At 38.6% G+C, this 27,082-nt stretch overlaps 1 protein-coding gene across 2 annotated transcripts in view; it reads left to right on the plus strand.

Annotated features, from left to right (window-relative positions):
- Nucleotides 1-27,082, plus strand: part of CTNNA2 (catenin alpha 2) — a 1,423,217-nt gene that overhangs the window by 151,069 nt on the left and 1,245,066 nt on the right. The window lies entirely within an intron of this gene.

Here is a 27,082-nt window from a genome sequence, read left to right on the forward strand (position 1 = left end):
CGCACACTCCTTGGAGAGCAACCTCTACTTTTATCAGATACGCTGATCTACTTTCCTCCTAACACTCCTTACACCTGCCTCCACCCTTTGCCCATATTGCTCCCATTTACCTCCAGTGGGACTATCTTCCCTTTACCACTTATTTAAATTCTGTCCAATGTTCAAGACACAGCTTAAGTCCCACCTCCCCCGAACACCTCTGGGATCACTCCAATCCTCAGGGTTATTATAGTTATAATTGCTAGCGTGTGATTTCACAATTAATTGTCTTCTCCCTGTTTTATGTGTTTGCATAGTATCTATAAGGTTGTAAGATACTGGAGAAAGAGATCCAGATATTTTACTACTGCTCTAATTCTGGCGAAGAGGAGGTGCTCAATTTTATGAAGCTACAACTGGGCCAATGCCTTATAGAATGTTAAATAGAGGACAGGATTTTGACCTCAGTGTCAGAGCATACAAAGATAATCTAGTACTCCCTCTCATAATCCCTGTGAAAGTCCACATTCTCTACACAGAGAGAAAGGATTAGGCTCTCTAGTTCTGTTTGCTATAATCTTAGAATAATTCTAACCCTGCACTGAGCAAGGACAGATTACTCAACTTTCAAAATTGAAAGATCACTCAGAAATTATGTAACACAAAGGCAGAGAAGAAACTTGAAGCCCAAAGAAGTGAAGTTTCCTGCCCCAAACCACAGAATGGATGAATGATAGAACTAGGAACAAACCCTAAAGCTTTTGGAATCCCAGCCAGAACTCCTGAGTGAATATTTGCATGTTGCCCTTCTTCATTTTCTTTAGAGTCTAGATGATAGCAATAGAAAATCATTGGAAAAATACTTTCTGAGTGCTTTCTCTGCCTCTAGCTCTATGCTAGGGCATGTGGGCTATGAAGAAAAGGAAATAAAAATAAAATGAACCTATCTTTGCACTCAGGACTCCTGAACTCCCTGTATTATTTTTTAAAGCAATGATCTTAACTTTTTTTTTTTTTTTCTGAGGCATAGAACCCACTGAGAATATAATTAAAATTACAGGCTTAGGGAAATGCATGTATGCACAAACCAACAAAACACTGTGCTTCATTTTAGAGTTTTGCTGAGCTCTCATACCTCCAGGTTATAGTCTCTTTCTGAAATCTTCAAAAATAGAGTCATGGTTTTATAATTCACAGAGTCCAGATGTAGTCCTTGCCTTTTTCTCCTCTCTTTTGAGTGACTGATGGGAAGGCAGCAATCACAGCTTCATCTCTTCCCTAAATAAATAAGCACTTCCCTGAGTGCCTCAACTCCATTGCTCCAGATGTCACACTGGATGAATGGCTCATTTAGGGCTCAGCAGGACCCAGGTCATGCGCTGAGCTGATCAGCTTTTCTGTGTCCTGCCCTTGCCACTCAGAGAAGCTTCTCTGCCGCTCTGCCTGCTTGGAAAATCCACACTCCCTTTAGGAGGCCTGGAAGCCGAATAAGTTCTAGCACGGTTCTGGCAAGCCTGGGGAAGAGGGGAGGGGTCCGGTGCCTTCTCTTGGGACTTTTATTAGACAATACTGGTGAAAGGCCCAGAGGGTGTTTTAAGTGGTGGCTCTGGCATAAAAGATGCGATGGAAGGAGCACTTCTCTCAGAAGCCATATATCATGAGGTTTCTCCAGACAGCAGAAAGTGGGAAACAGATGGAGACGAGCAGGCAAATGCACCGCAGGGACACAGCTTGAGTGGGAGGGTGTGAGGAGGCAACTGAAGCTATCAGCAGCAGCAGACAGAGGGAAAAGACTCACGATGTGGAACCGACATATGGAAAGTCGGTGTGGGAAACAGAAGACAGGACCCAACAGCAAGAGACTCTTTCTCACAACATGTAGAACTAAGAGATGAACCAGGCTCCTTCTCTGGCAGACAAAAGAAACTCCGTCACTGCTAAAGACTTATTTCTGCACCCAAGAAAACGAGTTGGCCTGAAAAAGGTTAGGGTAGGAATTCCCTACCATACTTTGCAGGAGGAACATGGTTAAAAATTCTAGGTCTTCCTAGAGTGAACTACAGTCCCAGATTGCCTGGAACTATCCCAGTTTTATGGCTAAACTTTCTAGAATAATTTCCTGTCAGTCCTGGGCAAACTAGGTCACCTGGTCACTCTGTGACACCCCTAATGATTCTGATCCTTTAGTTTTCAATGAAACCCGGAAATCTGCAGCACTACCCAGGACTCCTGGTGATCCTGGTGCTAGGGAATGGGGAGGTTGCTCCACTGGGGACACTTATAAGCACTGTGCATTTAATCCCCGATATAACCTGCCAAGATGATCTGGAAGAAGAAAGAATAAAAAAGGAAGAAAAGCAGAAAGAGTTGATGATTTCTGAAAACTCAAAAAGAGCCATTCTCAACCCTTTGAATCTCATGGGAAGATATGAAAACCATGGATACCTGGGCCCTTGCCTGGACAATTACTTCAGGTTCTCTGGGGTGAACCTGAGGTGAGGCCTCAGCAGTGGCACAAGTGAGAATCATTGTTCTGGGATTCCTGATTTCCTGATTGATGGCATCTGGTGGCAGGCAGCGAGCCATACTGAGTGCCTACACCTGTACAAAATAGCACTGCACCCTAGCGGACAGGAGAAACGAAGTCCCTCTTTCTAAAGTATTATTTTTCCTCCTTGATGTCACTACCCAGCAAAGAAGCAGTCCCAGGTCATGTTAGAGTTACCTACTCATTTGTATTTAACCTTACACTCCAGGAATTACAGAAAATGAGTCTGCAGGAAACGTGTCCACGTCTTCTCCATTCCTGAGGTAATCATGTGCTCTGTGTATATCCTACTCGAGTTTCTACCATTGAAAACCTTGAAAGCCAGGCATCTACTTCTTTATTTTCTGTGGCTAATAGAAAGGGGGAAAAGGATTTCTGCAAAAATTGAAAGAAAACTAAAAGATTCCTGTGCAGGAGAGAAGAATCAAAACTGGTGATAGAATATGACAAAGAAGAGAAAAGAAAAGGGGAAGAGGAGAGAAGCAACACAAAGGGCTGTTTTTCAGGACACAGCCCTTGAATCAATACCTCCTCAGAATACAGAGACATTCAACGGTAAAAACCAGAGACTGACCAGAACAGTTATTGTGCACCAAATGAAAGGATATACAGTATGGCATTGATTATACCCAAAGGCTATAAGGCAATTGAACGTTAATTGGCAGAGGCCCACCAAAGGTATACAATCTTGAAGGACCTATTGGAAAAAGAAGCTGCTAAAACTTTTTAAACCTGGACTTCCTTCCCACTTCCATGGGTTCTTCAGAAGACAAACAACTCCCCAGGTTATACAACCGGGAAATATAGCTCCTTACAAATGGACAGTAGCAGCATAGTATAGGAACCTAATAAAAGATAATAAGGTAAATAAAAAGGGTGGTATAATCCTTGGCAAAATGTGTAGCAATATGAAAATTTTTGTAATAAATTGTTATAATGGTTTGCATTGTGAATTAGAATAGCAAATACTTTGTTATAGAGTACTTACATTTTATTTTTTAGCTATCACAGCTCAAAACTAAATGTAGCATGTGACTCTTCATGGTACCTTCTGGCTAAAGATTGCATCTTTATCATCAGAGCAATATTTATCAGGTTTATTTATTAACACTCTATCTCCAATTGGCTCTATGCAATGTGCAGACAAACAAATAAATGAATAAGTAAAATATTTTTAAAGTATTCCTGCCCCCTAGAACCTTATACTCCCTGATAAATATTCTTACTGAAACATATAGAATACTATTAAAGTTAGTGATTCATACCTGCAGAAGAAAAATATACCCTTTTCTGTAACAGGAGAATGCCTGAATAATGATAGCACTGAAATTGATGCCATCATTATCAGCTTGCATTTTTCAAGCACTCAGTCAGTGCAGGGCAAAGAACTGCAGAAGGGAATACAAACAGGGATAAAAAGCAGGCTCTGCCCTAAATGAGCCCACAGCCTGGATGGAGGGAGAGGAGGTAAACATACACAAAAAATGGTAACTCCCTGGAAGCATTTTTTAAATACCCAGTGAGTTACACAGACCTTAAATGGTGTTGGATGGCAGTGCAATCACAAGCTTTTACATGTGCTTTATGGTGTCTAATCACATTCATTATCATATTGAATTCTTACAATAACCTGTTGATATGAGTGTTATAATCTCCATCTTACAGATAAGAAAGTTGAGACCCAGAGCATTTAAGCAGCCGGCCTGGAGTCACAGAGATTTAAGTCTCAGAGCCAGCACTCAGGATGAGTGCCAATGGAAGCCTGTCCTTGGAGTCCAGAATGAACATCAGAAGCCACCCAGCCACAGCAGGAGACTGTCCATGAATGTCATCTGGCTGAACCTAAAGGCAAGACCTTTTTAACTTATCTCATTCAAGCTGATTCTTTATACTCTTTCACTAACTCCAATTAAGAATATTTCATGCTCATGATAGGATTTGCCATTTTTCCCACTTGCCAAGTCCCTGATTATTTATCATTATCACCAGCAACAACAGCAGCAGCAGCAGAAATAGAGAATTACTTGTTCAAGTAGTAAAACCTCCTGTGGAAGTCTAGTGCATAACAATGCATACCTTCCCCTGTCTCTAACCCTCTTGTTTTCTAAAATTAACATCTCTGAAATATAGAAGGACATGCAAAGGGGCATGGATCTGGTATTTTAGCTGCTACAAAATAAGCACAAATACAATAATGGGGCAACTTCATACTTTTGTCATTATAAAATCTAAGACTGATTCATGGACTGACATGCAGGAAGAAATAAAATTCTTTATCTCCTTCCAGGGGAGAAGGATTTCTCAGTTTCCTGGGAATAAGCATCATTAGAGTAATAAATATGTATATTTTTTTCTATTGTGCTTCTTCGGTTTTACATTTAGTCAACATTCTCTATTATTCTGAGCAATAGACTCTTCTGAAATTTTCATTTCTGTAGATGATATATATTTTTTATCTTTTTTCTATGTCTTCATTGATATTTTAGTGGAAATTTGGGAGATGATGTATCAGCAGCAACTAGCCAAGCACCATTTTAAACTAAAATCCGATGGAAATTTAATTTGATTGCACTACAAATGTTAACTTCATGAGATTTTTTTCCTCCCATCAAGTGTGTCTCTCCTTCCCATTAGGCATATTTGGATAGTGCAAATGGGTGACTTGACTGGAAGCAGAAAGAGATTCATTCCATTCCAATTTCGAATATGACAGTTGTGAAGTCAGGCTCATGACCTGTGTGCCAATTTACAATCTAATAAAAATTTAAATGCTTGAATTATTAACAGAGAGTGAGGGATGGAGCTTAGAATGGAAACATTTATAATGAAGTGACAATTTTCAGCATAATAGACTTGCTCATTTTTGGAACATCCTATATGCATATTCCTTGTGGTTTCATAGCCCGTAAATTGTTTGTTGCTGGGTCTCATTTTGAATTCTCTTTACTATTTCATTCTGCTCTGCATCAGCAATCAGGGCAGCTGTGGTTACTAACACAGTTTAATTTTTTAAAAAATCATATGCTTTACAGTCAGACATACCTGGATTCAAATTCTGATTCTGATTTTTACTTGCATTGTGAGATCTGATAGTGTGTTTCATCTTGTTGACCAAGTTAGCCTGCAACAACTACCTTGTAAGCTTTTTGTAAGAATTGCAGTAAATAAGTGAAAATATTTCTGACAGTGCCTGGCATGTAGTAGTTGTTCATTAATGAGTATAAGAGCTTTTCACCATCCTTCCTTCTTTCTTCTGCCATGTAGTTTAGAAGAAAGAGTCCTAAAAGATCGTGCATTAATTGATTCAATAAATCATTCGTTCATTCATGTGACATTTATACAGTGTTGACTCTAGGCCTGGGAATTCTCAGGGCTAAGAATATAAGAAATACCGAGACCTTCAAAAATGTTATAGACTAATGAAGAAAATAGGCCTGTTAAAAATACTCTATACTAGGGAAAAATGAACGGTATTAAAGAAAGATGTTTAAGGTACTGCAGTGACACTAAGAAAATATTTTCTTGGTGCTTTTGAGCATGTCAGTTAAATCCTTTGAGCTTCTATTTCTAATTTTTAAAAACTAGATTAACAAAAACATATGAGCCACTTCAAACATGCTGGTGCAAAGCCTATAATTTCTTTCAAAGAGGCTGAACTACAGGTCATTTTACCCAAACTCATACATTCATTCATTTTAAAAAGTGCATCCTTGGAACAAGCATAATCAAGAAATGCTTAAAACGAGTCTGGCCTACAACTCATGACAAAGACTTGTATGAAGAGATTAGCTGAGCCAATCTGCATCCTACCAAGAGAAACCATGAGAATCAGACAGTTAGCATCAGGAACTGAAAATGAAAGCATGCCCAGAGAGCAGAAGTCATAAGAGATAGTCAAGGCTCTTTTGGTTCAGGAGCAAGCTACATGTAGAAGGACGCTTGAGTTAAGTAGAAGATGGTAGATGAGGTTAGAAATAAGATGAAATAAGAATGAAGAGTAGAGGATGAGGAAGGCAGCCAGAGTTAAGGTGCAGCAGACACCCAGAGAGGGATGGCGAGGCCAAGAAAAAAAGAGCATTACAAAGAGAGAATGCTTGCAGAAATGAGTAGGAAACAGCAAGGGGGAGCTGTTTTCCAGTTCTAAGCCCCATGTGGTTTCTGATCCTGTGTATTTTTGCTTAAAATCTCCTACCTGTATTACTGAATAATTGAATTTATCTACATTGAGTACAGTCAAAATAGCCCTTTGTTGGTTTTTTTTTTTTTTGAAATTTTTCAAATTTATTTTTTTATTATACTTTAAGTTTTAGGGTACATGGGCACAATGTGCAGGTTTGTTACATATGTATACATGTGCCATGTTGGTGTGCTGCACCCATTAACTTGTCATTTAACATTAGGTATATCCCCTAATGCTGTCCCTTCCCCCTCCCCTCACCCCACAACAGGCTCTGGTGTGTGATTTTCCCCTTCCTGTGTCCATGTGTTCTCATTGTTCAATTCCCACCTATGAGTGAGAACATGTGGTGTTTGTTTTTTTTGTCCTTGCGAAAGTTTGCTGAGAATGACGGTTTCCAGCTTCACCCATGTCCCTACAAAGGACATAAACTCATCATTTTTATAGCTGCATAGTATTCCATGGTGTATATGTACCACATTTTCTTAATCCAGTCTATCGTTGTTGGACATTTGGGTTGGTTCCAAGTCTTTGCTATTGTGAATAGTGCCGCAATAATCATACGTGTGCATGTGTCTTTATAGCAGCATATTTTATAATCCTTTTGGTATATACCCAGTAACGGGATGGCTGGGTCAAATGGTTATTTCTAGTTCTAGATCCCTAAGGAATCGCCACACTGACTTCCACAATGGTTGAACTAGTTTACAGTCCCACCAACAGTGTAAAAGTGTTCCTATTTCTCCACATCCTCTCCAGCACCTGTTGTTTCCTGACTTTTTAATGATGGCCATTCTAACTGGTGTGAGATGGTATCTTTAATCACTATGTTAATATAAAGTATCAGGGCCAGTAGTGATGATATGCTGATCTTCATACAGGGTTATAACCCCATCCCAACAATAAGGAAAAGGCATAAAGTTGTGTCTCCTAACCTGGAAAGACACTATGCTGAACAATCCATACTATGCTGTACAAGGTCCTTGACTAAATTCCCAAATGATATGCACTGAAGTACACCAGAAGGCCAAAAGAATTTTTTATTTGTACAAAGCTGCTTAGCCCATAATTGTAGACAGACAATTCACCACAGGTCCTTGAGTTTCTGCAGATCTTGCAAGCCAGTCACTAACTGCCATTTTGTTCTAGCCTAACTTTTCTAAGGTTGGTTTTATACAGGCAGTTTTGAAAGACAGTATCTCTCTCCAAAGCAGAGGGCATATTTGTTTGTTTCCTTTCCAGAATAACAGTGGTAATATTTCCCCCTGGGGAAAAGGGCATGTTTGCTTTCATTCCATTACAAAAGAGTTGGGTTTTCTAAGCTCAGGCTTTTTTGGTGCATACTCATTGCATGCATAGCATCTAGCCAGGCTTTTCTCTGTTGTCCACCATAGCACCTGAAGGGCCTTTATTATAGCACTTATCATACTGCATCCCTGTCCCTTTCTTATGTGATGCAAACATGAAGCACCTGCTGCTTGTCCTGCCATGAGTAATACAGTCCTTAGTCTCTGACCTAGGAGTTTCTTGACTCTGCCAGCTTTAAACTGTGGCAGGCTAACTTTTTACCTTGCACATACAGTAAAATCTAATGTTTTTCATCATTCTTGACATGCATGTGGCATCTCAACATGAAGCAGTGTTCTAATCATCCTAATCAATTAAGTCAAATGGTATATGTATGACACAGTATTGACCACAAGTATTGGCAATTTTTTTCATCATGGTCTTTCTATTCCTACACACTATGATGACTATTGTATACATGCTTAAGTATTAGGTATAATTTTACCAAAATACACATAAAAAGTTCCCATTTTATACTTTGTTTGGGAACAATAATCAAAACCAAATGTACATGTCTTTGACATGGGCAATGGTGTCTCTAGGAATTGAGGAGAGAAAAGATCAAATGTAGGTATTATTTCTCTAAAACAGAGTCCCCTAAGTAGCAACAAGAGCTTCAGAGGTAATATATGTAATATATGTAAATATTGTATAAATAAATATACATGTATTTTAGGGTATGCTCTAATTTTGTTTATTTGTTTTTTAATAGGGATATATAGTTAAAAAATTGGGGGGCCTATTGTCATGTGGATAGCCACTATTATATGCATCCAAAGACATAGTTTCCTGTGGTCTTGTTCACAGTACCTAACAATATGGGAAACACCAAATTATCCTTCAAATGTCATTTGTCGAGGAGATGTTACATGTAACTCTAAATATGTAGTTTGAGAGTTTCCAGTCTGAATAATATATGCTCCTGAGTATTGAATGTCCAAAAGCTGAACTTTTACTTAGAGGTGCTTGAGTTCTCAGAAATACATTTGTCTCAGTCAAAACTCTGAGAGTGGCACTGACCTGAAGGATACTTCTCTGGGTCATGGGGAGGTCTGATAAAGAATCCTTGCCTAAGGCATCAGGATTGCTCAGGTTGACTAGATAGCACATCTCTCACCTTCCCAGACTCAGTACCACTTGTTTTCCTATGCCAATTGCCTCACTCTGTAAGCATTCCTTTCTTTGTTTTTAATTATTGAAATCATATAGATTACTTTTAGATATATTTAAATAGATAGGGATAAAGGGAGAAATCACTACCAAGAATGGTTAACCTCAGAATTTTTCTACGTTTGTAACTGCACATGAATATATTCTGTATTACAAAATCATAGTCCTACTGCACATAACTTACGCTGGCCTGTCTGGTTTTCACTAAACAATATATTATGAACATTTTTTCATTAGAATAAGTAAATAATGACATGCATTATGAATGCATAATATTCCATTATAGAAATATACAATCATTTTGTTTGTTTTTTGAGCTGAAATACATGTAGAAATCTCCAAGAAGCCTTTGCTGCCCACTCACACCTTGGTCTGTGTTATGTTGCCATCCTTCAACCCCCCGTAGGGCCTTTATCATAGCACTTATCATACTGCATACCTTTCCCTTTCTTACCTGTATACACTTATGTCTACTTAGTTCACTTTTTTAAATCTTCGGTAGCTAACTAGTTACTAACTCATAGTGGGTTATCTAACATATTTGTTGAACTGAATTGAATAATACGACTGTGGTTAAGATGCTTCTACAAACATATTTTCACACTTGTCCAACAGTTTACTTGAGCTAAACACCTTGAAGTAGAATGAATGAGTCACACAAATACAAATCCTAAAAATCCTAAAGCTTTTTGGTGGAGAGACAGTGATTATGTTAGTATCTCTGGGAAGGAAGAAATATCCCAGATCATATTAAAAAAAATTTTTTTTAATAATTCTGCCTTTTGCCCTTTGTTATCTTTCTGGAAACGAGAAAAAGAAGAGAGGGTGAAAGAAAGATCTGAGAGAGGAAGAAGTAAATGTAGATAAATTCAATCTCATAACGTACACAATATTAGGTAAAATAGTCTTCAAAATATCCAGTTTTACAGGTCCCCAGAACCCCCATAGTCTCCTAGGTCCACATTCAGGACAGTTCTGTTAATGTTGTTTATAAGGATGTGCTGCTGCAATTTATTGTACCACTTTCTTCTGCCCAGAGGGACATTACAAAACAACTTTTTATAATCTCAAAATGGGACGGAAATTTTCTTGCAAAATGATACATAGTGAAAGTATTATAAAGAGCCTCCCAGGCACTTGTGCCTGAGAGTCTTGTTTAGAGAAAAAGGTATCACAGGGAATAAAATTGCAGTAGGGTTGAAAATTTTCTGTTCTTTTATTTTCTTTTTTTTTTCCATGACTAAGAATGAACAAGACCCAGGTTGTTCAGGGATGAGAGGTTTCACCATTATAACCCTGAAGGCAGCAGCATTACTCTCCGTTTATGCCCATGCCTCTTCCATTTTATGAAAATGGAAGATTTTATGAATTCGGCACACATTAGTCTGTCAAGCCAACTGGGCCCTAAAGAGATATAATCATATGTGGCAGCCCCTCCCAATCCTGAATCACACAGCACAGAACATATGATAAGCCAGTAATTAGTCTATGAATTCAGTTACTCTAAGCAGTCCAAATGCATATTTCAAGCTTTGATTACCCTTCCATCAGAGATTTTATTTTTCCTTTTCTTCAATTAAGCAAGCAACTACAGAAAAAGCAGGATTTTAGAGACCTGCAACACCTGGATGATTGCAATTAGATGTGGCTTCGGAGGTGGGGAGGTGGTTCTCCACAGGAATATTTACCAAGTATATAAAACAGGTAAATTAGAAAGTGGCTTTTAACATTACAAAAATATTTCCTAGTTTTAGTTTTCCTGAAAATTGCATTGCAAAATTTTCTTCTACTATAACATTGCTGTAAAGAAACCCTGCACTGCAGTCCAGTATGCCTGAACTGTAACATAAGAGGGTTGTACTGTCCAAAGCTGCTTTGAATTCAAATTATATGTGAACTACACTATATAGAGTCTGGTACAGGGATCAGGCAAAATTTTGAAGAAAAGTTAGAAAACAGGTAAGCACTGAAGGTCGTTGATCCCTACAGGATGATTTTCTTGGATTTTTGTAGAATTTTTGGGGGACAGATTGGTTATGTCAATTAATGTAACAAGAAATATTTGGCTTTATTCTCTCCGCAAGATGTTGAAGAGCTTTTCCACAGCACCATAGTGAATAAGTAGAAGAACTCAAAAGTGTGTTTAAAAAGGGAAAGCTAGAACTGCAAGCAGCCTTGATGGTCACCCACTCCAGCTTCCTTAATGCACAGTTAAAGAAACTGAGATGCATGTACCCAAAAACTCATGGAAATTAATAACAATAGAAAAAACCCAAAAGTCGAGTCTCCTAGGTGTCAGGACAATCCTCTTTCAAGACACCTCACTATGCCCCTAGTCACTGAAAAAATGTTTACCTTTGTTACGATTCATACCGTAATTTTCACAGACTTCACTGAAGTATTTGCATCTTCATAGTTTTGATTCAATTGATCAAAAACTATCAAGTCAACTTGAAATACACTTGGGTTGCATCTGACCTTTTAATGACATGTCTTCATTGCAGTACTTGCTCGTTAATCAAGGATGTTGCTACTCATGCATTGATAAAGATTTCTAAGCCAGACAGAAGAGGCTACTTTGCAGACATTTTGTAAAAGAAGTTCATACCTCAGCTGAGGAACTGACTAAGATTTCAGAGGTTTCTCTTTGTTCAGAGGCTCCAGCAGCATATGACTTCTCTCTGTCTATCCAGTGATCATTCAGAACTCTCTGGGGCATAACTGATTGCTCAACAAGCATCTCTCCATCTGATCTGAAGTTTCTATGTATTGTGGGTGATGAACTGGATTTGCCTGATTATGAACGTCTTTTGCTGGTGGGTTCCATCCTGACCAAATGCTTAGCAATGCAAGCATGTTTGCCTTCAGATAGCTAAAAGACTGCGTGATTGCTAATTTAATGTGTCGACTTGGCTGGGCTAAGGAATGCTCAGATAGCTGGTAAAACATTATTTCAGGGTATTTCTGTAAAGGTGTTTCTGGAAGAGATTATCATTTGAATGAGAGACTGAGTAAAGAACATTACCCTCACTAATGGGGGTAGTCATCATCCAATCTATTGAGGGCCCAAGTAGAACAAAAAGGTGGAAGAAGGGTAAATTCTGTCTATCTGCTTGGTGGGACATCCTCTCCTGTCCTTGGGCATCAATACTCTTAGTACTCAGGCCTTCAGACTCAGACTGAGACTTATACCACTCGCTTTTCTGGGTCTCAGGGTTTGGGGCTTGGACTGGAACTACCCTCACTGGCTTTCCTGAGCTTTTAGCTTGCAGACATTAGATCATGGGACTTCTCAGCCTCCGTAGTCACATGAGCCAATCTCTCATAATAATTTTCTCTTTTATTCCTCTCTCTCTGTCTGGGTATGTGTGTGTACACATCTTGTTTGTTCTGTTTCTCTGGAGAATCCCAACAAATACATACTATTACCAAAAAAGAAGAAGGTTTCCAATTATCTTATGCCATTTCTGAAAGTAGAATTAGGACAATGAATGGAATTTACTGAAGAGCACCTTAGGCTATCATTAGGAGGAATTTTATAGCATTTAAAACCATCCCAAAATAAAATAAACTACTAATTTTTTTTTTTTTTTTGAGACAATCTTCGCTCTGTCGCCCAGGCTGGAGTTGCAGTGGCACAATCTCGGCTCACTGCAAGCTCTGCCTCCCGGGTTCACGCCATTCTCCTGCCTCAGCCTCCTGAGTAGCTGGGACTACAGGCGCCCAACCCCACGCCCGGCTAATTTTTCGTATTTTTTAGTAGAGATGGGGTTTCACCGTGTTAGCCAGGATGGACTCGATCTCCTGACCTCGTGATCCGCCCACCTCAGCCTCCCAAAGTGCTCGGATTACAGGCATGAGCCACCATGCCCAGCCATAAACTATTAAATTTTAATAAATGTCTTATCTCGGAGTATTTAAGGCAGGCCTGGAGGACCACCTGTCAGTGACATGGAGATGAAAAGAAGAATAACACATTGAGAGGTTGCGTTCAACTTCCTAACTCTAATATGTCAATAGTGTATGAGTTTTTCTATTTTAAAAAGTTAGATATCCAATATATGAAAAAGTATTTGTGAATCTCCTTTGGTAAATCTAAAGGAAGACAGAGGTCCTGGGGATAGAAGTCAAAACAGTAGGAGATAAAGTGCCTTTCAGAATAGAGCTTTCATTAATACCTAAGAGACAAGGATAATTCACCAAAAATCTTAATGACATAAACAACTTAGGAGTACATGGCAAATTTCATGACATTGTTCCTACATTCTGTATGATCTGGGATAATAAGGAACATAATTAAATGGAGAGACTGAGTTAGAGTATGGAATGGACCTTGAAGGATAGATAGAATTTAAATGGATAGAGAAAAGTGTGTGGAAATAAAACATGGGACTGGGGGAGGGTGAATTACTTTGTAGTTTCTGTGTAGAAACTAGAATACCCATGCTGTTGGAGGGCTTTGGTGGAAGAGAGTTAAGGCAGTAAGAAGCTGTTTAGGGATGTATATGGGAAGTATATATTTACCTCCCAATTTTCCATCACGTGGCGTAGTGCGTATGCAGGCAGATGTTAAAAAACCCATTCTTGAGGTAGTTCACTCTCTGCAATCTTGATGCCGAGCCCTAAGTGCTGTTTTGGGCTTTAATATGAAGTACAAATAAGCTGGATTTAAGCAGCCATAGCAGCATCATATCCAGTTTGACCTTGGGAACTATTTCCTGAATTCCATGTGATTTGAAAAGCATTTTTTTCTTTAATCAAATACCGCCAGTCCTTTGCTGAAATTGGGGGTGTGGAGACTGTCCACGTTTCTGGATGACAGCAAATGGTACATAAGAAACCCTGTCTTATGTTTGCATGGTATGCCTATTGACAGCAGTAAGGAACAACTGTTATCTTTGAAAGTAGGACAGAGAGGGAGAGGAGAGTAGGAGCTATTATCTAGGCCCATTCATAATCATTGTGGTCTGAAGAACGGAAAGGACGTAGAGAAATTGGATGGTGCCTACAGGCCATGCATTATAATGAATGGGAAACATTTAGCAACCAAGATAGGCACAAGGAATGCAGCACTTGGCTTCCCAACCTCCCCAGGATTTACTGAAGTTACGAAGAAGTGTATGATAAAAAAACAATCAGCATAAATTGCAGACCCATCTTTCATGCTGCTTTAATTAAAAAGCCTTTCATCATTTCCAGCTTAAACATCTCTTTTCTCAGTCTTAAAGTAACTACTGAATCTTCTAGCGCTTTCACATTGGTAGTCAGGAAAATTTGGTTTTCATTTCCAGGCTGTACAAGGAAAGCATTACATACACTTTCCCTGGTAATTTGAATGCGTATTTCTTCTCTCTCTCTCTCTTACTTTATTCTAGAGTAAGGCATCTTATTTCAGGTTTTCAAAACCAACTAGGATGTCAAGCACTTTGAAATAAAGGTTATAAGAAATGTAGGTGTCAAAGTAGCTCTGATATATACTAAGTGGTATAAATATAAACAATGGATGCATTAGGAGGCACTTAGGATGTTAGGTACTCAAGACAACTTAAAGGACGTTACTTTGAAATCTTCAAAAGGCAGAGAAAATGTGATAAAGTTGTTTGCCATTCCTTCACTTGCTCTGCACTCTCTTTGCACATTTGCATTAACTAACCCTTTTGAAACTCTTTCTTCCTTACTCCTCCTTGTCAAAATCGTACCCATGCTCAAGTCCAGCCATCCCACCTTCGTGGTCTCTAATCTCACTACTTATTAAAGAATAAAACAGACTAGTTCACATTCACTTATGCTAGGAATTTGGTTCGATATCACATAAAAATCACATTAAAAGGCCTTTGTTGTATTTTTAAAAAATGACAGCATTAGTACTAAAAGAGGCAATCACATTTTTTAACCTTAGATACACTTAGAGTTAAATGCCTATCACAGAATGCTATGCAATTTAGTGTAAAATAACATTAACTTGACCTATGCATAGGATGTCCATGACTTACTTGCTTTGTACTATGATTTTCCCATTTCCCTTTCTGAAACTGGTAACCTGCTTCCATCTTCTTGAGTCAGAGTCTTCAAGAGATAGCAGTACTAGTAAAATTGAGCGTCTAGTGTATTGGGTCTTGAGGCATTGTTCCCACATAGGCCCTTACCACTTCTTCATGAGTATTAGCAGGTACTAGAAAGAGATGCTAGAGGCATCCTGTTTGTTGGCCACTTTGCCACTCATTAAGGTTGCCGTCTTGTTTTGGCTTAACCACTACATGTACATCACCTTCCCCAAAATGTCCCTTCTTCTGCCTATGTTCCAGCAACAGTAGACTACTTGGATTAAATGTTTATTTAATGTATTTGATTAAATATATATTTAATTCACTGCATATATATATGCACATATATGCAGCTAGCAAACAAGGTTAAATAGGGTCTTTATTTTATTTTACTTTAAGTTCTGGGATACATGTGCAGAACGTGCAGGTTTGTTACACAGCTATACATGTGCCATGGTGGTTTACTGCACCTATCAACCCGTCATCTAGGTTTTAAGCCCCACATGCATTAGGTATTTGTCCTAATGCTCTCCCTCCCCTTGCCCACCATCCCCCAACAGACCCGGGTGTGTGATGTTCCCCTTCCTGTGTCCATGCGTTCTCACTGTTCGACTCCCACTTATGAGTGAGAATATGTGGTGTCTGGTTTTCTGTGCCTGTGTTAGTTTGCTGAGAATGATGGCATTCAGCTTCATCCATATCCCTGCAAAGGCCATGAACTCATTCTTTTTTACGGCTGCATAGTATTCCATGGTGTATATGTGCCACATTTTCTTTATCCAGTCTATCATTGATGGGCATTTGGGTTAGTTCCAAGTCTTTGCTATTGTAGAGTGCTGCAATAAACATGCATGTGCATGTGTCTTTATAGTAGAATGATTTATAATCCTTTGAGTATATATCCAGTAATGGGATTGGTGGGTCAAATGGTGTTTCTGGTTCTAGATCCTTGAGGAATCACCACACTGTCTTCCACAATGGTTGAACTAATTTACACTCCCACTAACAGTGTAAAAGCTTTCAATAGGGTCTTTTTAACACATATCTCCATAATGCCTCTGGAGTAGATTCTACCCATCTACAAAGATCACTGATGGATATGAGAAACCTTTCAAAATTACAATTCCTTTGTGCCCACTGTAACTGCTAAGCCAAAATCCTCACATCTGGGACTCAGGAACCTTTTAATAAGCTACCTGTTGACAAGAAGAATGGCATAACTCTGTGAAGCAACATTTGGGAGCTGACGGTTTAAAAGGGAACATTTGTGCAGGTTTTCTCCACTTCTGTACTTTTGATTATACTTTTCCTTCCTCTTAGAATGCACTTTTTTCTTCTCCACAATATCCTCCTCTAAAAAGCTTATCTGCTTTAGGTTCTTATTAATGAAAACATAACATAGTCTCTTAATTTGAAATAAAGAGTCCTTCATCTGTATTTTCATAACAGAGTCTGTCTTACTTACCAAAGCCTGCCTTACTTAACTATTTTATTCTCACATTTGGCCTTCTCCCTCACCTTTCGTGTTGAAACTGAAAGGTCTCAAGATAAGAAATGCTTCCAGAAATTATTTTCTCCTTTAAATGTATTGTAAATAATTCCCACATGCATGCTTGCTAACCGCAACTTATTTAACAATTCATTGTGATTTTGTCTGTCCTTTTTGGTTTTAGACTTTGACAAAGGGATCCATGTCCTTCTTAACAGGCAGCAGAATCTTCACACATTCATCTTGGTTATCTAAGTATTATTATTTGCTAGGTGCATTTATTCACATTGTCAACCTGCCCCTACCCATGGTACCGAGGCCACTGATGTGTGGATGCCACTTTGAGAAACATTGGTCTAAATAGAATGCTAGAGTCAGAAACGAAGCTGCTGCACTATCACAGGCACCCTTATAAGCTGTCTCTGTTTTTGCTTTTCTTTTGAAATGATTTACTTTACTTTTTTCTTGAGGATTAGGCTGACCTTTCTGTCTAATTTCCCTGGAAATATGAAGAATTGAAGTTTTCTTTAGATTCCTGGCCTAGTGCTCCAAAGTCCTATGTGATATGTCCAGCCACCTATCTCAGATTACCTTTCTGTGCTCTGGGCATGGGCTTTGGCCAGTCTGCCTGTTGATTCTGAGCAATTAGAACCTCAAATTCATTCTCTTTTTCTCTCTCCAGATCTTGTTAATAATGCTCTTTTGTTGGTCTATTTACTAAGCTTTCTATTTCCAGATTAGCTCATCAGGGAATCACTTTTCATTGTGAACTTGCTTCTGAGCCATCATGGGTCACATTTTCCCATATGGAACCAGCGTGAAAGAAGAAAGAGCCAGAATCAAGTGCAGAGTTGAACGCTGTGGTAAAGCTGACATTTGGAAAATGGATCTAGCTTCAGCACTTGGCTCTAGAGACACAGCTACATAGGCCAAACACCAAGTCCAAGGAAGCACCCTACTCATAGTCCCTGTTTCAGCACAGGTTGGCACTGACACTTTCAATTAGGCAGAGCTTCCAGCCAGGAATCAGACTGACTAGTGGTGGTAAATTTGGGAACTCTATCCAAAGAAAGCAGAACTCCAAAACCTGGACTGGCCAAAGAGGCAGAGCTCCAGACCTTTTCCTGGCAAAGGCAGGCAGTGGGCTCACTGACATTAAAGTGGGCATTCCAGGAAGACTCTGGTCCTAGAAAAGAGCTGGACTGGTAAAATAACCATTGAGAACTGAAAGATGATTGCAAATCTATAGACGTATTCAAAACCAGATGTGAGAAAGCAGGGAGTGAGAACATAAGGACCTAATATAACCAGAGAGCCACAGAGAGCAGAGATCCTATTTTGGGAGATAAAATAAGACATAGACCCTGCATCTTGAAGCATGGATTTGATTTTACTGTATTAAGGGGAGAATAAAGCTGTTGAAATAATTGTGGTTTTTACTCAATCAGAACTGGCCCAGAAACAGAAAATCTAAAAACATAATTGAGGAGATATTTCTGCTAGATAATCTAGGTTATTCTGCTACCAACCAGTCCCAAGACCTCAGTAGCTTAAAACAGCAAAGGTTTATTTGTCATCCACATTATTTATCCAGCATATGGTGGAGAGGGGCTGGTGACTTCACTCTTAGGAACCCAGGCTGATGGGGTAGGTCACTGTTCCAGAGGGAAGCTGACTTCTGGGAGGTCTTAAATTAGTAATTAATGGTCATCTCTAGAATGTATACATGACTCTTTTGTTATCGATTCGCTGGCCAGAACTAGCTACATGGCTTCATTCCAACTGCAAGGAAACCAGAACTTTCCCAGCAGTATAGAACCAGAAATACTTAGTGAACAGAATTATTGACTATTTGGGTCCCCAGATTTTGTCGTTACACATGTATTTAAAAGTTAAGAAATATAAAACAAGGTTTCATATACAAACACAGGTGCAGAATTTACAGTAATGATGTGTAGGCTGGTTGCACAATAGTGTCCACAGCATACATTTGAGATTCTTCTACCTCTGCCCTCCTCCCACTCTACATTGTTAGGCTCCAGACTTTCTGCAAAGATCTAATGAGGGCAGATGCAGTTACTGACAACTACTTCATTCCCTGATCTTACCAACTTACCTTTGGGTCCTAATACACAGCCACCATCCTTTTTCTTTCTCTCTCCTCTTTTTTTTTAATTTTTTTATTTTTTTGCTATCCTCTCCCCATCTTAACATAAACACTTTATCAGGTATTCCATATTTTTCTTGGCTTCATCTCAGAAATATTTTTTCTCTGCAACATAAAAATTCACCTGCATTTTAATCATAATTTATCTATCTTGGCTCTAGCCAAGGCGAACACTACCACATTTAACCTGGTTTGCAGTTTGGGGTTACACAGTGCACCGATACATAGAAAGTTCAGAATTAAAAAGAATAGTCTTATTGGGAAATTCTCCAGGTGTTTACATAGACAGATATGTCATTAACACCATTATCTTTTAAAGAAGAATTTGGGAGAACATGTTGATACCAAAAGAACACAAACAAAAATATGTGCTTTGTTTTTTAAAAATCACCATAAGGGTCTACATTATTTCCCTGAAATACAAATCTAACTTGCTATAAAGGTTTCTACTTAGATATACTAATTTAATCCATCATATGGTTAAAATAAACAGAAAAATAACAAAAATTTGATTGTTGTTTGTTGACATTCAGGGCTGTTTGCAGCCTGAATGTCAAGCAGACATCAGTCACTTGGTCTTACACCCTTAAATTTTCATGAGACTAGAAATATGTAAATTAACCACTGCACTTCACAGATAAAAAGCATGGGGGAGAATCTGCAGCACTAAGCAATGTTCAGAAACAAACAAAAGAAAGACTTTTGCATATTTTATAAATTTAAAAATATTTGTGCCGAATCAGTATATGTTTTGTTAATGGTGAATTATTGTTGTTTTCAGTTTAATAGAGAATAAACAAGGGCCAATTTATTCAATAGAAGTTTTGTATTCTCCCAAAGTTATATGTGTGTCATGCACAGAAAATGAGGAAGCTGATCTCAGTCTGTCATCATAACTTACACAACATGAATGAATTGGCTTGGGATTTTTAAACAAACATCAAAGAAAAAGTGGCATAGATTAAAAGGTTTCTAACATTACATCATGGTTCAGCTATGTGTTTTTTGTTTTTTTCTGCTTTGAATGAGACTAATTTAGAGTAAAATGTGTTTTTTCATCTGCGGGATAATAATCAATGGTATGCCTTCTATTACTACACAATTATATCATCAACTGATAATGATTATGTAAAGTGGCTAATTATTTTTATGATTACTTCAGAATAAGCATTCTAGGAAGCAGTACCTACTCCTTTAAAATATATAAAAGTCTAATTTTATCAGCCACCAGCAAAACCATTCTTTCTCTCTCAACTCTTGGAAGTGCACCTGTTTATCTCTGCCCTCTGAGTATCTTCATCAACTTGGTCATTCCCCATTCTTCACATTGACACGGACCTGAGAGAAAGCCTGATGGGGGCCTGAATAAAAGGTGTGTATTTGGAAACTGATTAAGTTTGATTCATCTCTTTTGGCAGCACTTTGCATTTCTCTTTCCATGTTTTATTTAAAACTTGATTGCTTAGATAGCAATAAACAAACAACTAAACAGAACCCAGTGGATAATTATGTTGAATTTCACTTATTTATTTGCAATGAGATAGATGATCTGAAGCATAACACATCTACTCTTTGTGACATATGAATTCACTTCAAACTCCAGACTTAGGGGATTTCTCTTTTTCAGATTAAGAAAACAAAATTAGAATTTTCTTCTCTTTCTTCAAATTGCAGTTTTAATCTCATCTCCTCCATTGTACCTTTCTTGATTACGTCATCCAGACATGAATTTTTTCCACCTTAAGCCACAATAGTGAGTCAACAGTTTTCTTACAGCACTTGTCACACAGAGCTTGATGTGGCTGCCACTTTAGTAACACTTCAACATTGTTCAGTGGCGTCAGAGTAAGATCCCATTCAAGCAAACCCAGCTAATAGCTGTGCAGTAACTAGCCCTGGTTTTCACATATGGAAATAGGAATGATGCCTATTTGGTCTATCTTCCACGATGGTTGTAGCATCCAAACTTGAAAATATATATCATGGATCCTTGTAAACCATCAATGATAGTGCAGAAATGTCACCTGTGTCGTGTCTCAAGGAGTGAAACCATGATCTTATTCTACCCCTGTGCTCTCCAAAAAGACTGGTGCTCAACCACTCTGCTCAAGAAATAAATGAAAGAACGTGTGATTGATTCATTGATTGATTACTTAGTCAATGAAAAAGATAGAAGTTCTGAAGGAGGGGTCCAGAGAAGAAATTGGTGACTAAAAAGGTAGAAAAAAGAGAGGAAAGTAGAAAAGCAAAGTCAAGGAGTGAGGAGGTTCTGATCCCCACTTTGATATTCACCATTGCCTACTTTCCCCATTCCTCTGCCTTCCTCCGGATGCTGCAAAAGGTGCAGTCAGCATCATGAACTTCACTTCTGCAAGCATTTTCGGAGTTCTTACAATGGATTACAGTTGACCTTTGAACAATATTGGTTTGAATTTTGTGAGCTCACTTACACATGGATTTTCTTCCACTCTGCCACCCAAAGACAACAAGACCAAGCCCTCCTCCTTCTCCTCCTCCTGTGCCTACTCAACATGGAGACAAGAAGGATGAAGACCTTTATGATGATCCACTTCCACTTAATGAATAGTAAATATATTTTCTTTCTTAATTTTCTTAATAACAGTTTGTTTTCTCTTACTTTATTGTAAGAATTTAGTTAAAATATTAACTAAGAATACAGTATATACACAAAAGATGTGTTAATCGACTGCTTATGTTATCAGTAAGGCTTCCAGGCAACAGTAGGCTGTGGGAGTCGAAAATCGTATGTGGACTTTCAACTGTGTGGGGGATGGCACCCCTAACCCCTGCATTGTTCCAGCATCTCCTGCATTTCATTTAATCATCTCAAAAAACTGACGAAGTGGGCACTATCATTATCTTGATTTTATAGATGAGGAAAATGAGTCTTAGACAAATAACTTGCCCAACGTTGTACAGTGGTGGAGTTCAACAGGTGGATTTCAAACCCCAACAATCTGATTATCCTTCATATAAGTTTGCCAGGGCTGCCATACAAAATACCACATGATGGGGTAGTTTAAACAACAAAATTTTATTGTTTCACAGTTGTAAAGGCTGGAAGTCCTAGATCAAGGTGTCCGAAGGATTCGTTTCTCCTGAGGCCTCTCTTCCTGGCTTACAGATGGCCATCTTGCTGCATCCTCACACATAATCATTCCTGTGTGCACTCACTTCCCTGGTGTCTCTGTGTGTGTCCAGATTTCTTCCTCTAAGAACACCAGTCCAATTGGATTAGGGCCCCACCCCTCATGACCTCATTTAACTTTAATTACCTCTTTCAAGCATATATTAACATTGAAACTGGAGCTCCAACATATGAATTTTGTAGGGAAACAAGTCAATCCATAACAGTGTATTTTCCAAACACTTGCCCAGTGAATGAGAGAAGGTTTTGGCCAAGGTGATGGGATTGCTGGTGCTTCTCAAACTTCAGTATGACTGAGATTTACTAAAATGTCATTAACATCACAGATATCCTAGTCCCCATACCTAGAAATTCTAACTCAGTAATTTTCGGGTGAGGCTCAAAACCATGTTCTTTTAACAAATATCCTCGAGGCACAGGATCTTCAAAAAATCTCAAAAATACACTAAAGTAGAAGACGGGTAAAACCCGAGAAAAGGATCAATGTTTTGTCTGAAATCCATGGTTACTATTTTTTGAGTCACTATTTTAGTTTACCTGTGTGATCTATCTGGAAGAAAGTATGATCTCGTTATGAGTCGTTTTCATCATTTAATCAAATGTCAGGCCAGTTTTTGTTTGTTTGTTAATTTTCTTGCCCAAGCTGTGAAAAGCAAAAACTGTTTTTATCTTTATTTTCCACAAATTCCTCTTTTTACATTTTTCTTTTTTGGGAAAGACTCTGCTTTCTCAGGTTATTTTTTTTACTCCACTCCACTATTCATGAATACAATGGAAATCTCCAATGATGTCATCATTTCTCCCCAACTTTCCTGTTGACTTACATTTCCAACCTGTTTTTTCCTTATTACTCTTAATGATATCCTATGCAGTAGGACCTTATTTTTATAATTTTCTGAAGGATGAAATCATCAGTAATAGAAATCACTTCTTTCAAATGAATAGCTTTTAGTTAAATGGCATTTCGTGGAATCTCCAGTTAGCTGAAATTATCAACTCTGAATATATTCCATGGCTTTATCACCTCTGTGAATGCAACTGGGAAAATCTCAATACTTCTTCAAGTGGCTTCATGAAAATCCTGACCTGACTTTTGAACTACAGCAGGGAGATTTGGATAAGGATATGATCAAAACTTGGGGAAGCCTCATCTTAAGCCAAAAACTCACTGAAGAAAATTCTCCTTTAAGGTTGGGACCAGTAGAAAGGTGGTACTGGTCATAGCTTTGCCTCAAGCACCGTCCCATCCTTACTCATGTGCATCAAAGGAGGCCACTCATGAGACTAGAACACCAGGTAGCAGCACCAATGTCAAAAAGCACCATGGATTTACATGTTGATCCTCTATTACTGTTAGTAGGAAAACAGCTTGGTAAGCAAAACCAGCATCAAGTGCAAAGTTCTGCAAACTGTGGCCTGTGGGCCAAATTCTGACTACTGCCTGCTTTTATACATAAAGTATGATTCGAACACAGCCTCACTCATTTGTTTATGTTTTGCCTATGGCTTCTCTCACACTACACTGGCAGAATTGAGTCGTTGTGGCAGAGACTGTATAACCACAAAGTCTAAAATATTTACCATCTGGCCCTTTGTAGCAAGTTTGCCAGCCACTCATCTAGAGTAAGTTCCTCCAGACATATAAAATATGCATATCAGTAGCAGTAGGATAAAAGAAGATGCTCACAGGGGAAAAAAAAAAAAAAAAAAAAAAAAAAAAAAAAAAAGCTGTTCTCCGAAGCTCTGAATTTCCTACAATGGGCTGGAGGTCACAAGCAGGAATGTGGACATATTTTGTAGAGTTTCTGTGCTACTGAAATTCAGCTCACCCCTATTCTCCATCACAGCTCCAATCAAGAACTAGTAGTTTTACATCAGAAATAGGTTTGAATGGCCCAAAAGCCCGGCTCCCTGCAGGATCGGCTTCAATTCCCTGATGTCTGTCCAACCCTGCAAGGCTGCCTAGACTCTCAGGCGCCACCTTCCCTGCTCAGGGTCATTTAGCTCCTCCTGGCCCCAGTTCTAACAAAGAGGCCACTGACCTGAGTCATTTAGTTCAATTGCTGACAGGAATCCCATTATCTGAGTGCCACTTCCCACTGTGGCCTCTAGATACAGGCACACAGCTTTGCACTCATGATTAACGTGGGGGATGAGCGGTCACGTACACTCACCAGTGGGGAGAAAGAGGCTTTTACATGCACTAAATCTTCACTCAAGGCCAGACTCTGGGCACATTTTTTGTTTTTATTTGTTTGTTTCTTTTTGTTTGTTTGTTTGTTTTCATTTCTCTCCGACAATCACTGAGTTTCTTCTGTGCTCATTCACTGTGACCTGAAGGGGAGCCTGAGGCATAGGAACTGCTCCTAAGCACAGCTGCTAAGACTGTATATTGCATCAGCTGTGAACTTTTGTGGACTAGAATGATAAATAAGAGCCTTCTATGAGTAACATCATGAAATCAAGCCTGTTTCACTAATAAACTGGCTAATGTTTACTGATTGGATAGTAACTACGTTAACAGAAACCTAACAATCAAAAATACATTACAAAAGAGGGACAAAGAAGGAATGAGCACTTTGGAAAGTGTCTGAGGGCATTGATTTTGGAAAATCAACCTGGGGGTAGAGTTAATGCAGCACACTAAGATCAAAATACCCTCTGCCCAAGGGCATCAACTGGTAAATCAGATCTCTGACCTCACTCAGGAGTACGCTTCTGACCCTGCATGACATCAATTTCTAAAACACAGTGACACTCAGTAGCACATATATCCTGCCCTTTGGCCAAAGCCTGAATTACATAGTTCATCAAATGTCTGATAGCAAAAGAGCTTTTGTTTTACTTAAAAAAATTTTTTTTGTATGCTAAATGTAAAAAAGGCCAAACAAGACCCTCATGCCTTGTTTATGGGTCCTGAGGATCATACCCCAGTCCAAATAGACACTATCACTTATTTAGTAAGAGGTTACATTGACTACTGTGAATGAGGGAAGATCACTGTGGGCCATGTGTGAAGGCTCTTTGGGTTTGTGCAAACCCATGATAAAGATGGGACAATGGCAATAATGATGACAATAATTAACAGTTATTAACCATGCCTCTGTGATAGATTCATTGCTAAGGGTTTTACCTGTGTAGCCTAGTGTAATACTTACAACCACCCTTCAAGATAAATACTATAAGTAACTCCCAAATTACAGAGTGGTAGCTAAGGTCACCACAATGCTATGTCCTAACTACTTTGTCTCTAAGTCACCTTTCCCAAGGCCTTTCTTTGTAGCGAAAATATTGATAATATTCTCTTTTTTTTTATTATTTAAGTTTTAGGGTACATGTGCACAACATGCAGGTTTGTTACATATGTATACATGTGCCATGTTGGTGTGCTGCACCCATTAACTCGTCATTTAGCATTAGGTATATCTCCTAATGCTATCCCTCCCCCCTCCCCCCACCCCACAACAGTCCCCAGTGTGTGATGTTCCCCTTCCTGTGTCCATGTGTTCTCATTGTTCATTTCCCACCTATGAGTGAGAATATTTTCATGTAAAATGCCAGAAATAATGTGCAGAAGAGAAAATTTTTGAATGTTGCCTTAGCACCCTATGGAAATTTAATCTGTACTTTCTTACTTTTCCATTAACATTCCAAATGTACCCCAGGAATAAGACTCTTGGTACATTCAGAGAGAAGTCCATTTCCTATCTTTAGCTATGTGATTAATAATTATAAAAGTATCAAGAGAGAAAGTTTCATCACTCTGGAAGGTTTAAAGCATTCCTATCTGAGGACTTAGAAATGTGTTCTCACAGGATCTCTGATAAGATGGAATCAAGAGCTTGATATGTTTTACTTTTTTAATTTTGATTTTTTTGAAAGAGTATCTCGCTCTGTCACCCAGGCTGGAGTGCTATCTGTGAAATGGAAATTATAACAGGCCTCTTGGCAGGCTTCCATGTGACGAGTAACAATCAACACAAAGACTAGCACATAGTACGCACTCACTTAACCATAGCCATTAATGTAACTGAGAGTTATTATATTTCACATTTATGATCTGATACAGCATTATGTGTTTTCTGTTTTCTAATATGTGAAGTATACATGCAGGAATTCTGGTTTAACCAGACAAGAGTTTGTTGTTTTATTTTTTGGAATCATTCTAATATGTCCAAAGTATTTTTATCCCTTAGTGAGTTCAACATATAATTGAATTTTTCTTTTTCTTTTTCTTTTTGAGACAGAGTTTCTTGTCTCCTAGGCTGGAGTACAATGGTGCAATCTTGGCTCACTGCAACTTCCCCCCAGGTTCAAGTGATTCTCCTGTCTCAGCCTCCGGAGTAGCTGGGATTACAGGTGCCTGCCACCATGCCAGGCTAATTTTTATATTTTTAGTAGAGATGGGATTTCACTATGTTGGCCAAGCTGGTCTTGAACTCCTGACCTCAGGCGATCTGCCCACCTCAGCCTCCCAAAGTGCTGGGATTACAGGCGTTGAATTTTTCTTTTATTATTGAGTTTCCCACAAGACTTTAGGGACATTCATTTGAGCTTCATTTCTTTTTGTTGCTCACTGAAGTAGGAGATTTTGGACACAGAAGATTAGGTTCGACTGTCTTCCAACCCAATTCAAAATTATAAAATTTTACTTTTCTAATTGAAAGCTCAACATGGATTGATCTCATTTGAAATAATTCAGGACTTATTTAAGAAGCTCTTCATATGTTTTAAGGCTTTCCTGATGCCATGATTTCTAATAATAATAAATATTATATCAAATTTCTGCCTGGCAAAACCCGGAGTTTTGGTTGATACTTTTCCTCTCAATTAGTAAACAGAATATTCAAAACAAGCCATTAAAATTGGGCAAAAAATAATAATCTCTTTCCTAATTAGCATGTTGCTCTCCACAAGAATATAAGAATCCCCGTGGATTACCTCTGTAGACCATGAGATGTAATTTGTTATAGCAGTGGTTCTCAAGCTTAA

The sequence above is a fragment of the Symphalangus syndactylus genome, chromosome 14 (assembly GCF_028878055.3).
Source record: "Symphalangus syndactylus isolate Jambi chromosome 14, NHGRI_mSymSyn1-v2.1_pri, whole genome shotgun sequence".
Classification (NCBI taxonomy): Eukaryota; Metazoa; Chordata; class Mammalia; order Primates; family Hylobatidae; genus Symphalangus; species Symphalangus syndactylus.